This window comes from Rattus norvegicus, chromosome X (genome assembly GCF_036323735.1).
Source record: "Rattus norvegicus strain BN/NHsdMcwi chromosome X, GRCr8, whole genome shotgun sequence".
Taxonomy (NCBI): Eukaryota; Metazoa; Chordata; class Mammalia; order Rodentia; family Muridae; genus Rattus; species Rattus norvegicus.
The window spans coordinates 61,964,540-61,971,061 of record NC_086039.1 but is presented as its reverse complement, the minus strand read 5'-3'; the positions used below and the strand labels follow the sequence as shown (position 1 = coordinate 61,971,061).

General features: G+C 40.1%; 1 non-coding gene across 1 annotated transcript; it reads right to left on the bottom strand.

The window, feature by feature from the left end:
- Positions 1-4,096: 4,096 nt before the first annotated feature.
- Positions 4,097-4,231, bottom strand: LOC120099445 (small nucleolar RNA SNORA16B/SNORA16A family). The gene has a single exon (XR_005498624.1). It is a non-coding gene; the product is annotated as a small nucleolar RNA SNORA16B/SNORA16A family (small nucleolar RNA).
- Positions 4,232-6,522: the final 2,291 nt, after the last annotated feature.

Genomic DNA, 6,522 nt, shown 5'->3' with positions numbered 1-6,522 from the left:
TGTTTTCTGGGAACCTAACTCAGGTCGTCAGGAGTGTAGGTCAGGTGCATTTATCTGCTGAACTGGCCCCACAGCTTTCTGCTCTTATGCTGGTTGAATATCGGTTGGATGATTCTAGGACCTAGAGTGCTTGATTCAGACAAATTGAGAAATTTGCAGAGGAGGGAAGCCACTTGTCAGAGTTGTCATCCCTGATCTAGTACTTCTTGTCCAAATATTTAATAAGTGGACATCGAGTGTGCTATTTGAGTCATCTATTTTCTGGGCTTTGAAAATGTCATAGGAATTTCAGAGCGTTCTGTTCCATATAGGCTGTCAGTTAAATGTGTCTCCTTCATTCAGCCCTTGGTAGTATTTTGAAACTCTGAACAGGGAATAACAGTTTACAAGGAACGTGGGAACATTTAAAGTCATTTGTCCTTCAGTAATTCTCCCTCTCCCTCCCTGTCTCTCATGTGCGTGAGTGTGTGTGTGTGTGTGTGTGTGTGTGTGTGTGTGTGTTCATGCATGCTATATAGTTCACATGTGAAAGTTAAAGGAAAACTGTGGTGTGGTCTCCGACTGTCCTTCCACCATGCTTTCTGGGGATCAAACTGAACTCTCCCTTTTACTTAGCACAAAGCTAGTGAAACCCTCACTGGATATTCAGACAGACACATTTCTAGCAGATGGTTCTTATCTTTGACGTTATGTGTTAGGGGTCAGAGTGAAACATTGTGGAGTTTAGTTCAGTTCCTGTGGCTTCCATTTTCCTCTGCCTTCTTTGGAAATCATTTCCTGGTGTTCTAATTTTGTATCTTGCCAAGTAGCAAAAACACTAGGAAAACCCCCGGAAGTAGCTTGTGGTTAAGTTTCAAGTTTTTTGGCTCTTATCCAAACACTCATGAGCTTCATTTGTGTTCACATATAAGAAAAGCCAACCCAGATCTCCTAATAATGCTTTATTTAGTGCTTAAACTTTAATTGCAGGGTATAAATGATACCATTAAGAACCGATATCAATACTAATGCCACCTATATTATTATTTACTCGGCTGAAAACTAAGCTTGTTGAAATATATTTATTAACGCTGCACCCTAGAACCACACATTTAAAGCTTAATTCTGTGGCTGTTCATGAATTCTCAGCAAACTGTGGTGTTGAGGAGGCTTCTTAGCTTGAGATAAATTCATTATTAAATTCGAGTGATGTGTTAGGGCATTTTTTTTCCAAGTCACAAAAACAAGCTGTTTTATTCAAATGACGAGGCACTCTTTGTGAAATTCTGGCCCTTTTAACTAGCAAACAGTTAAATTTGGCATCTCTGATGGATAAACTTTGCTCCTTATCCGTAAAATGTACTTTATTCATTCTGTCGATTTCTCTTTCCTCCGTGGCTATTGTTTGTCACTAACAGCTAGCTTTTGTGAAGTTAATAAATGTGCATAATAAGGACATAAAGGTATGGAGAAGTAATACTGTAATCCTTTTGTTTGGATAATCAGTCTAATGTATGCAAATTAAACCTTATTAGTACTAGGGTTTTGTGTCTGCTTATCAAAATGTGCCATTTTCATGAAAATTGGAAGTCCATTATATAAAGTTATTATTAACAATCATTTAGGAATTATATACGGTATGCAAATTAAAGTTGATTACAACTAATTAAGGGCTTTCTTTGTTATTTGACCTTGTCTGCTTTTTATGTAAATATGTTTCTTTTGGTCTGGCATATTTTTAGACTCAGAAAAGTATATTAAGACAAGTTACATTATGTATTTTTTAATATATCTTTGTGCTGCCATTGTCTGTGCCCCTCACTTCACAGAGGCACATATGATATGTTAGAGCCATGCAGCTCACTGTTTAGAGATAGCTCTCTAGGTGAGGAGAATCTCCGAAACAGAAAACAATCAAATCTCCCAAGTCTCCTTAGTAAGATTCGTGGAAAATGAGCACAAACCCAGTACAACATATAAACAGTCTTCATGCCACAATACCCACTTCTTTCCACTATTTATTGACTTCAGTCAGTCTTGAGTTATGGAGTTCTGAGCAGGCTAAGTGATCATTACTCACTTCCAAGATGTCTTGCAAACACAGTTGTTTGTTATCTACAAAGACATTCAACTAAAGATTCATGACTTCATCACAGAAAGGGTAACGAGTCAGTACCAATGGCTCTATAAAATGAGCCTATAAAATGAAAGGGTTCTCAGCAGCTGGAGAGGAAACATGAGTGAGAGCGAAAAGTTTTCTCCTTCATATTTATTCTCTCTCTCTCTCTCTCTCTCTCTCTCTCTCTCTCTCTCTCTCTCTCTCTCAGTGTACCATGGCTTACATGTAGAGACTGGAGGACAACTTGAGGCAGTTCTCTTCTCCCATGTAGTTTCCACGCTTGTTGGTTAGTGCCATTACCTGCTGAGCCATCTTGCTGGCTTATGATTGTGACTTAATATTTTTTTAGGTTTATTTTATGTATATGAATGTTTGCCTGTTCAAATGTGTGGGTATCATGTGTGCCTGGCGTGAGTGGCAGTTAGAAGAGGGAGTCAGATCCCCTGGAACTGTGAGTTACAGATGGTTGTGAGCTGTCATGTGGATGCTGGGAATTGAACCTCTACTCTTAAGACCCGAACATCTCTCTGGTCCCTGGGAGTGAGACTTTTAAACACTTACATTTTTTATTTAGTGCAATTTTTATAGCTGTTTTTGGTCAACAATGTGACTCAATATAGTGGTTTAAGAAAAGAACCCTGAGGGGTTGGGGATTTAGCTCAGTGGTAGAGCACTTGCCTAGCAAGCACAAGGCCCTGGGTTCAGTTCTCAGCTCCGGAAAAAAAAAAAAGAAAAGAAAAGAAAAGAAAAGAAAAGAAAAGAAAAGAAAAGAACCCTGAGGTACTTGTTTTAACTTTGGCGTAGAAAAGACCTGGTAACCTACAGTTTCCAAGTATCTGAAAGTGTATGGGCAGGAAAAACAATGGGAAAGTAAAGGGCCTGGGAAAAGATGTCAGATGGGCTTGGGAATGCTGCTCAGTGGTAGAGCGCTTGCCTAACAATACGTGAAGCCCTAGGTTGGATCCCCAGCACCATAGAAATTGGGCATGGTGACATGAGCCATTACTTAGTAGGCAAAGGCAGGAGGATCAGAAGTTCAAAGTTATCATTAACTAAACAGTGAGTTCAAGGCCAACCCTGGCTACCTGAGATTCTGTCTCAAAATAAAATAAAATAAAATAAAATAAAAATATAGAACAAAATGTCAGAAGTTTTTTTCAAGAGTAGGAGAAAATAGTTAGCATCTATATGTTTCAAAAGGGAAATGGATTGGGGCAGTGGTGGCACACACTTTTGATCCCAGCACTGGGGAGGCAGAGGCAGGCAGATCTCGGAATTCAAGGCCAGCCTGGTCTACAGAGTGAGTTCCAGGACAGACAGGGCTATCCTGTCTGAAAAATCAAAAAACCACAAACCAAAACCAAAACAAACAAACAAAAAAAAACAAACCCAAAATCAAAAAGGCAAAAATGGTTCGGCAGATAAGGGTGTTGTCACCAAAGCTGACAACCAAATTCCATTCCTGTTAACCTCCATGGAGGAAGGAGAGAGTCAGTCCTCTCATTTCCATTTGTTCTCCTTGGAGCATGCATGTCTGGTCCACATACACATACGTATGCAAGAATGCAAGATACATTTAAAGATGAGAAAAAGGCAAATGGGAAACTAAAAATTGTACTACCACCCATTTTTATCTAAATTCTCAACGTTTATTTTTTATTTTTCTAATTTGAAAAACAATAGTTTAAATTTTAAAAATACCATTTTGAATTCTCAGTTCATTTCTTTTTACGACAATTCAATTATCCACAATGTCCTGTACCTGGACCTCAGAAGCATAATGGTCTGATTGACCTTAGCTTACAGGACAGCGACCCAAAACATTGCTATGTACTGTTAGATGCTTCCAGAGTGAACATACTTGCAACTGCCCCTTTGTGCTGGCTCTTGGGCTCAGCAAACTGCTTCATGCTCACCTCATGTTTGGGACTCAACATTTGTAGAGAGTATCCAGTGTTAACAGCTATCTCTGGCCACCTCTCAGAAATGTCAAGATAGAACTGTCTTTTCTCAAAATCTTACAGATGTGTTACTGCAAATGGAACCATGACAGTTAAGGAAAACTGTTACTTGGGACTTGTGTTTGACCACACCAGCTATGTGGAAGCAGCTACAGCTTTAATAAGGGCTGCCATTTGAATTATTTTTAAAGGAATTGGAAGCAATATTAAAAAACATCTTTTCGTTACCTCCTACCCTTAGGTGTGTGCCATGGCCCATATGTGGAGTTCAAAGGACAACTTTCAGGAATCAGTTCTGTCCTTTCTCAAATTAGGTCTCTACACTTGGTGGCAAATGCTTTTACACGCTTAGCCATATCACCAGCCACAAAAGCAACCTTTAATCAAAGTATAGTACACTTGGGGTTGGAGAGATTGCTTAGTGATTAAGAGCCCTTACTGTTATTATACAGGACCCAGGTTTAATTTCTAGCACCCACACAGCAGATTACAAGTATCTTTAACTTCAGTTTCAGGGACTATGACATTACATGTGACCTCTGAGGGTACCAGCCATGCACATTGTGCACATACATACAAATAGGCAAAACACAAAGCATTAATACACATAAAATAAATATAAAAAATGTAAAGTGTTACGTAAAGATGGAAAAGTATGCATATGTAAGTGTACAGCTTATTAAATTTTCACAAGCCCACTGCTCTGATGTAACTAGGATTCAGATAAGAGGTGATACATTAAGTCTGCTGTGGTGGCACAGGTCCCTAGTCCCAGCACTCAAGGCAAATGCAGGCAGATTTCTGTGAACTCAAGTCCAGCTTGGTACATACAGAGAGTTCTAGGACAGTCACGACTATGTGGAAAGACTCTGTCTCAAGAGAGAGAGAGAGAGAGAGAGAGAGAGAGAGAGAGAGAGAGAGAGAGAGAGAGAGAGAGAGAAAGAGAGAGAGAGAGAAGAAAAGAGAAAGGAAAAAGGAGAGAAGAAGAGTGGCACAAGAGGGCTGGAGAGATGGCTCAGTGGTTAAGAGCGATGACTGCTCTTCCAGAGGTCCTGAGTTCAAATCCCAGCAACCACATGGTGGCTCACAACCATCTGTAATGAGATCTTCTGGTGTGTCTGAAGACAGCTACAGTGCACTCACATACATTAAATAAGCAAATCTTTAAAAAAATAATGGCACAAGAGTTTCGTTACTTATGTATAAATTAGGTGACAGTGGTTATATACAGGTCCCTTTCTAATATCTCTTTGGGAAAAAATTATCTGCACCACACTCAGAAGGACAAAATCTCTATATGGTATCTCTCTCTCATTTTATTTTTTTGGTTGACAGGATTTGTGTAATTTTGGCTGTCCTAAAACTAGCTATGTAGACCAGGCTGGCCTTGAACTCCCAGACCCAACTGCCTCTAGCTCCCTGACTGCTGGGATTAAAGGCCTGTGCCATTGCCTGAGAGATTAATGCTTCAATGGTTTTTCTGGAAAGAGCAGGAAAATCAAGAAGAGGCTAAGTTCATGCTTTTCTCTGAGGTCATAAGAATCCCTGCATGGAATCGATGTTCTGGGTCACAATAACCTCCAGGAAGGATGCAGATATGTCCCTGAGTTGCATAGGATGCTTTAAACTTTCATACGAACTCTCCCAGATTCTAGCTTTTGCACTACTTAATTGTCTTTCCTACTGCAGCTGTCTAGACAGTGCATTCCTCCCTGTACAGGAAAGCATTCATCATTTTTTTGCTTTCACTTTGGTTCCTTTGCTCCATATAACAGAACACAGCACTTTCGCCAGACTCCATTGTAGGTGGTGTTTTTAATTAACTTCTTTGTTGTTATTCTGTTCCCCAAATAAGCAAAACTTGTCCTTTTCAGGGCCAAAATGTGTCCAGCCAAAGTCCACAGGCCATTACAGAGTTCTTATGTTTTCTCAAGAACAAGGTTTTCTAATAGTTCCAGATACTTCTTTGCCGTAAGCAATATGGGATTAGATTCTGGAATTTCTAGCTCTGAAAATATTTAAAAATCCCTATTTGTACTGGGCAGTGGTGGTCAACACCTTTAATCCAGCACTTGGGAGGCAGAAGCAGGCAGATCTCTGTGAGTTTCAGGCCAGCCTGATCTACAGAGCAAGTTCCAGAAGAGCCAGGGCTGTTACACAGAGAAACCCTGTCTGGAAAAAGCCAAGGAAAAAACCTCCCATTTGCACTATAGCTCAGTAGGTGCAAGTGGAAAGTGATCTCATGATATTGGCCTTACAGATAATACCGGCTGTGTCTATATTGTACCACAATAAAGGGGCTGCCGTGGGTGCAGCTTTCCGCCTTCTAAGAAGATCCTTTGCTCTGTAGGAGTTACTGGGTGTGCCTGGAGAAGCTCCAAGAAGGTTAATAAGTGCCTGTGAAAGCAAGAGGGGGAAGATTGAAAGAGAACCCAGGAAATTCTCACAATGATACATGGAAAA